Genomic DNA, 8,152 nt, shown 5'->3' on the forward strand with positions numbered 1-8,152 from the left:
CATATTGGTTCATTTTCTTATATACTGAACTAAAAACCATTATGTCTACATCTCTTTGGCAGTATGGTCATCTTAATAGGGTGTGGAATTGTACAATAAAACTACTAATGGTTTGGAAATAATATCTTAGTATACCTTTTTTCTAATCATCCTTGTCCTATTTAGATAAAAAGAAATCTACATGTTATAATTTGTTATATTATTCTCGTGGGAAATTTTAAGTATGCTATGGATAAATAAATAGAGGCATTTTTCAAAATTATAATTTTAATTATTAACCTCTCAAATTATTTCATAGCCAGATAGAAGGAATACATGTTATATAACGTTATCTTTTGTTCCTTCCATTCTGTATGGAATTTAAGAAATAATAATCAAGATATTAGTATAGAATTACAAGTTTATTCTCTTTTTTACTATGATAATTCATATATAAAATTGGAATTTGCATTCTTGGTAGTTTCTAGTGATTTATGTCTTCTTTCCTTGTGATATTTTCAAAGAAAATGTATATAAAAATGACTTATTTAAGAGTTTCAATTACTTATGAAAGTCACTGAATCATTTAGATTCAGGATTTCGAAATTTCTTTCTTTTGAATCTGAAATAGAGAACATATTCATACATATTTATGGAAGATAAATTATGTTATTTTATATAAAAAATACTTGGTTGTATTATGTAAGTCTTTTGAATCTTATCAATTTGTGTAAGTATATTTGTTTACAATTGCAATTAACATTAAAGTGCATAAAGAATTTTGGAAAAAAATTTGATTGGATGTTTTTGGCCATAACCCTTACTAACAAAGGCTAGTAAGGGCCATGACCATGAACATAGAAGAGAGGGAACAAACAACAAAATCCAAACATCTGGAAGATCTAAAGTATGACAAGTAATATTGTTTCTGTGATTTTTTGTGTGTTTCCCTAACAATTATTGGAAATTTCAAATCTAAAATGGACCTCCTATAGAAAATAATAAAATAATAATTAAACAAATAAAATAAGAGATACGGACTTTTAAAGAAAAACAAAGGAATATACATTTTTATTATATTTTTCTCTTATATCTTTATAGGTTTACTCATATGTTCAATGTAGACACACGTTTGATGCATAATTTAATTCCACATGCAATGACTACTAACTCTACATACTTCGTAGTAGACCCACATTGAATAAAATGAAAATACATGAAAGAAACTTATTCAACCCACATTTTCCATGTATTTTTAGTTTTTGCGATGTGATTCTACCTAGAATTATACATAGTGGATACGTCTTCAATGTTTTATTAAAATTTTCATCCAGTGATTGTCTACACTTGACATTTGGTTAAACCTATAGGGAAATAAGTTAAATATATATTTATAAAAAAATATTATTATTTTCCCTCCAAAACATTTCCACTAGGGATGATATCATCACATTGAATCATATTGGTTCTTTTAATGTAAATTTTGTTAGTATCCAAATTATTTCAATGTATTTACAGAATTAGAAAAACTTGTAGAAGTTTTTTGAGATTAGGATATCATCAACTATAGTAGATATCTAGAAATCCGTCTTTTTGGAAATATGGTCTTTTAAAAAAAATCATATCTATATATTGTGTACTTGATGTTCCTATCCTATAGAAGTGGCATACTATGATTCAAGCATGTGGGCATAGAAACTATCACATTTCAACAATGTATTAGACAAAACAACATATTCGGGTGTTGATACATGGAGACATGACAACCATCTGTCACCCATGTGTTAGCTATATTGTTGTTATCATTACATAAGATAGTGAAAATTATAAGGGCCATAAATTTATCTCTAGAACACATATTTGGATGAAATTCATATTTTTCGAAATCTCTTCACATGAAGAATATGATGTCAACCTTAAAAAGTGTGTTTAAACTAATTGAAATAAGAGGAAGTTTGGTAACCCATACCCTTAGGTTAGATTAAAGCATTGGAACATAAATAAGATCATAGTAAATAAATTACGTATCGAGTTCTATATTTTGTCATTCATTATCTTAAAGTTGGTTATAATTATAAATTTTAATTATTGGTTACTAGGGTTTGTTAGAAATTATTATCATAGAAATCATTAGAAAACTTAGCTATGCATGGGTTGAAAGTGAAATGATAATGAAATAGTTACTATATGCTTATTTATTAGAATAATTTAACACCATAAGTCACTTTAACCTTAAAGAGATGGTAGTGGGGCAGCAGAGTGAGATAAAGAGAGGACGTAACACCATAAGAGATTCAATAAAATACCATGAATATCAAAAGCATTAAAGAGGAGATGTGGGGAATCCTCTAGATATGAATGACCACCTACAATTCTAGGATTTTATAAGCCAATGTACCCTCATAGAAATTCTTATATTCTTGGCATTGAAAGATCATTTAGACTCAAATTCAAGGAACATGGAGATGATATAAAAAATGGTTGAGATAAATCAACTTCCGTTGTAGAGCACTCTTCCAAAACCAATCACCATATTTTCATCAAAAACATTAAGGTCATAGATAAATAATTCCATAAAGAAAAAGGAAACTATAAAGTATCATTAGAGATAAGGAAACATTGAAATAATATGAATAGGGATTCTAGTCTAGAAGTCAGTAACAATCGGCTCTCCTTACTCTCACTACTTCTCGCATAATTTAACCTTTTATGTCCCTTCTTGCTTTTTTCCTTTTTATTTGTCCCTTCTCTGATATGTGTGTTTCTTTTCTCCCCATGGATTCTCTCTCAGTCTCTCTCGCTGCATTTCCCCTTCTTCTCTAGTCCCTCTCTTCTTCCCTTCATCTCTTTCCTATGCTTCATGTCGTCTATTTTTCCCCTCCTTTCGTTCATCAGCTTGCAATTCACTCTTTCTATTCCCTCCTATTTTTATCTCTCCTTATTATTCCCTTTGTATTGGTTTATATATTCCCTTTTTATTGGTTTCCTATTCCACCATCTATATTTTTCCTTTATCTCCTCTTTTCTTGTACCTTCTCTTTTCATGTTTTTTTCTTCATTTATTTTCATGCCTCTATAATGTATTTATATCCCTTCTTGGTTTCATTTCCCTTTCCTCTCCCCAACTCGCTTCCCATGACTCCTCCCTTAACACTTCCTCTCTTTATTGGTCTTTCTACTTTTTCCGTTCCTCTTTTCCCTCTCCTTAATGTTCTCTTTTTATCCCTTTCTATATTTTTACTAAAAAAATTTATCTTACTCACTCAGCATGCTTCCTTTCCCTTTTAAGTTTCCCTTAGTCTCTCTTTCATTTTTAAACTTTACATTTCTCATAGATTATATTCTTCAGCACATATTAATTAAAATGTTATATTATACTTTTATTAACATTGATATCATAATGTTCTTCCTACATTATATATTACTTTTTCAAAATTTCTTATTATAATATAAAACATTAATTAATATGTTTAGATTTAGTTATATATCGAAAACTATACTATTTATGATAATAAGAATTGAGATAAAAAAACCATTATCACTACTACAATATTTCATTGATCTTTATCGTTTAAAACCTTTAGGTTATTATCATATTAATAAATAGTTTATCTCTCGCACTACCAATACATATACATAGCATTAATACATGATTATAGATTTTAGGTTTAGTGTTTTAATATTAATAAGATTATTATAAATTTATTGGAACATTTAAACTGTTGTCTTCGTTGATTTTTTTCCCTAGAGTCTAGGATTTTTTCCTCGATGAATTTTGTTATTTTTTATTCTATAATTTAACAAATATATTAATTACAATTTATATATATATATATATATATATATATATATATAAACTAACAAGGATTTTATTTAATGAATCTTTAATATATCATGTGTGTTAGTGCTATATTAAATAATATTTTTAATTTTACTATATATTATAAAACATTTTTAAAAATCTCATTATTTAACGCCTTATCAATAAGAATCCAATACACTTACATAATGTAAAACAATCTATCTTTTAATAGATATTATAGTTATCTATTTTTTCATTAACATTATTTATGCTCATTTAATTTTTTTCTTTAATTTTGATCTTCATTTTTTATAACTGCCAATATAAAAACTCCCAATATATCCCCAATATATTATATCACTTTTTCCTTAATATGTATGCTCCAATATAAAAGCCCATGCTATAGTATTTCTCCTCAAATAAAACCACATGATATATATATATATATATATATAGATAGATAGATAGATAGATAGATATATATATATATATATATATATATATATATATATATATATTAAAAATTATATTCTTAAAGAAAAATGAGGTGTATATATATATATGTATTACCCAGAATTTAATGAAATTAAAAATAATAATATTTCTATATATAAATACTAGATAAACAAATAATCATAAAATATAATGTCTAAAATAATAACTTTATTCAATCCAATATATTAGATTATAATTTTATTTTTGTAATATATATATTTATTTAATTGATAAGAAAAAAAATCAATATTTAAAAAAAAAATTAGTATAGATATATTACATGAATTTCTTTTTAAATGTATTGAAAATTTCAAACAAAAATGACATAAGGTAATGCCATATTATTTATGTTTTTTCATAGTTTTAATAAATTAAAATTAAAAATAAATTTATATATAACGATATATAATTTATATAAATATAAATAATATTATTAATAGCCATCATAAATCTATTTTACTTTTGGAAGTTCAACACTAAAACATCGAATTGTATATGATATCTAGACATATCTCCGAGTCTCAATCCAATGCTCAATTAAACATAATCAGCTAAAGACCCAAATCCAAATCTAAAATGCAACTGTAATGCAATGGGTTACGTAGCAGTGCATGTTGAGTAATTTAAAATAAAAAGATAAAGTGCAATTCAATCGCAAAGTTTTGTGAATCCTGAATAAAAGAACAAATTATAAAAATGATAATTCTGCACCTAAAAATATGAGAAAACGGGAAACGAATATCTCAGCTCTAATTTTTTTGGAAATATAAACTATCTCTAAGAATCAAGGATAATTACATGAATGAAGTGAGCTCAAGAAATCTTTAGATATCGTATGATATTATTGATGAAAATATTTTAATATTGTGATAATTATATGGAAATATTTATTTATGAGATATAATTATTTAGTTTGTGAAATAACAACATTTTTGTAGTTAGGGAAACCATATAAATTAAATGAGATAAATGTGGTAAGCGTCAATCTATAAGAAAGATTGAAATACTTACTTTATGGTACATCTCATATTCCAAAAATTAAAATAATTATAAAAAATTAACTAAATTATAAGTTTATTTTAAAGAATTATTATTATCAGTTATAAACATTAATATATGAGTTAGACATATATATATATATATATATAAAGTGTAATTTCGCTGTATTTTGTGGTAGAAATTCTTAATCCATATATAGTTTTTCTAATAATACCATGAACTAATACTATAATTTATTAATACCATACATTAAAAAACAATGAGTCATTTCATATCAGTCTTGTTCATATGATATTTTTCAATTAATCAATTTAATTAACAAAACAATAACTAAATTCATATAAGACTATGATATTTTTAGTTAATCAATTTAATTTAATGGATAGAAAAAACATGATTACTTTTGAAATACAATTTAATTTTTTATTATTAAACATATTTTAATATAATCAATAAAATTATTTTTTAATTATTTATATAATAATAATTATTAATAATTAACGCCAATAATCATTATAACTAACTAAATAAAAATGTTGAAAACATTATTTGAAAATAAAGATGCCTAAGAACATATTGAGGAACATAAAATTACAATTGATATGGACAAACTCACCTACAACTCGTGAAGATCATGTCAAACCTCTAAATGCCATCTGTGTCTTCGCCATTTTCTACATTTTGTCGCTGTTACCAGAAACGACACGGAGGTAGAACCGCGAAACCACAACGTTGCGGAGAAGCCATTTTCCCGCCATTCCTGTTGCTGACTACCTGAAATGGTTTCATACGGGATGATTATGTTCCATTCCGTTTCTTGCGGCCGTTTCTGTAACGGCGGGCTCAACATCTGTTAAAAAATCATTTCCTCCATCTGACTTCTAAATATTCTCAAAATCGACCATCCAAATAATTATGACTCAACTGGAGTGGAATAAGGGGTTTGACTCTCAACAATAGGATTGAGTTCAAAATATTCTCAAAATGAAAAATCCAAATATGTATCGCTCAATTGGAGATTGATATTTTCAAAATAGAAAATCCAAAAATGTATCCCTCAATTGGAGATTGAATTCGGAATATTCTCAAAATAGAAAATCCAAATATGTATCTCTCAGTTGGAGAATGAGTTCAGAATATTCTCAGAATAGAAAATCCAAATATGTATCCCTCAATTGGAGTGTGGTAAGGGGTTTGACTCTTAACAAAATCTGCATCCGAGTTCGAAATATTGTCAAAATAGACCATCCAAATAATTATGACTCAATTGGAGTGGGATAAGGGGATTGACTCTCAACAATAGGATTGAGTTCAAAATATTCTCAAAATACAAAATCCAAATATGTATCTTTCCATTGGAGTGGGGTAAGGGCTTTTATTCTTAACAAAATCTATATTTGATTTTGAAATATTATCAAAATAGAACATCTAAATAATCATGACCACGACTCAATTGGAGTGGGGTATGGGGATTGACTCTTAACAATAGGATTGAGAAAACAGTTTTCAGATTAGTCACATTGTAAGGATTGGATTTACATTTTGAACCAATTAATGTGGTTTATTCTCAAGACAAGATGATAAATCAAATGATCTGATACAATAAATAACATGGATACATCAATGTACAATATTAGCCACTTAAAATTAGCCTATTAGTCTTAACTCTAACAATAAGATTGAGTTCTAAGATATTCTCAAAATAGAATATCCAAATAGAATATCCAAATAATTATGAGTCAATTGGCGTGGCGTAAGGGGTTTGACTCAACAAAAGTGCGGTTGGTTGTGTTGGACTAGCATGTTACATGCATTAATCAAAAACATTATTCTCTGTATGTTCTGATTGGTTTTAAAAATATATATTACGAGCTTTTGAGTTCAAAATATTCGCAAAGTAGACCATCCAAACAAGTATGACTCAATTGGCGTGGGGTAAGGAGTTTGACTCTCAACAAAAGTGGTGCTGGTCGTGCTGGACTAGCATGTTACATAAATTAATCAAAAACATTATTCTATGTATATTTTTATTGTTTTTTAAAATATATATTATGAGCTTATCTAAATTTTCGGTATGGTTTAAACCGTAATTCGGTATTGTTTATAACTTACGGTTTAGGTGCTTCGGATTAAGTAAATAAAAAAAATTGTTGTTTTATATTACATTACCATATTTCCACGGAAGGGAGTGGCATAAGTCTCTAGTGGATTTAGCGTATCATTTAAGAATTACCTGCACTCTCCAAACATCATAGAACGACTTCAACGTGACATAACCATCATCTAAAAGTAAAAGTTGTATTTGACCAATAAATTACGAAGGCTGGGGCTGTATTTTTATAATTCAAAATTGTGTGCAATACTGCTAAAATTAGATAATGTATAACATAAATTTTATCTTCGCAATTCAAAATAATCTTCCCTCATTTTAACATCTGCTTTCAATTTCTAGTTCTTCATTTCTAATAGCGTAGCCATAACTTTTTATTCAAATGGTAATTTCTTGTTTACAACATCATAGCTAATTTTTTATTCTGATGGAAGTAGGATACTTGTGGCGCTGATTCCTGACTGCCGTGAATGAGCGTGGAGAGAGATTAAGAGTAAATCCTTTGCCGAGGTTGGTAATTGTAACATGTCCAATTTTGAGAATTAAAAATAATAACAATAATTGATCAGTACATCACTGTCAACTTCTCTTTAAGATTGTTGTGATAAAGGAACTGTTTACCTTGGAGTTAGAAGCCCTGGTATTGAAGAGTTGTAATTTTCTTTGTTTTATTTTTAATTAATTTATATAGCTTTTTTTAATACAGGTTTTAATTCAGGTCTTTTAAAAAAAATTGAGGCTTTTTTTTTAAAACTTGATTATATCAT

Source organism: Pinus tabuliformis, chromosome 9 (assembly GCF_031772625.1).
Source record: "Pinus tabuliformis cultivar Carrire ecotype Pingquan chromosome 9, CPIR1, whole genome shotgun sequence".
Classification (NCBI taxonomy): Eukaryota; Viridiplantae; Streptophyta; class Pinopsida; order Pinales; family Pinaceae; genus Pinus; species Pinus tabuliformis.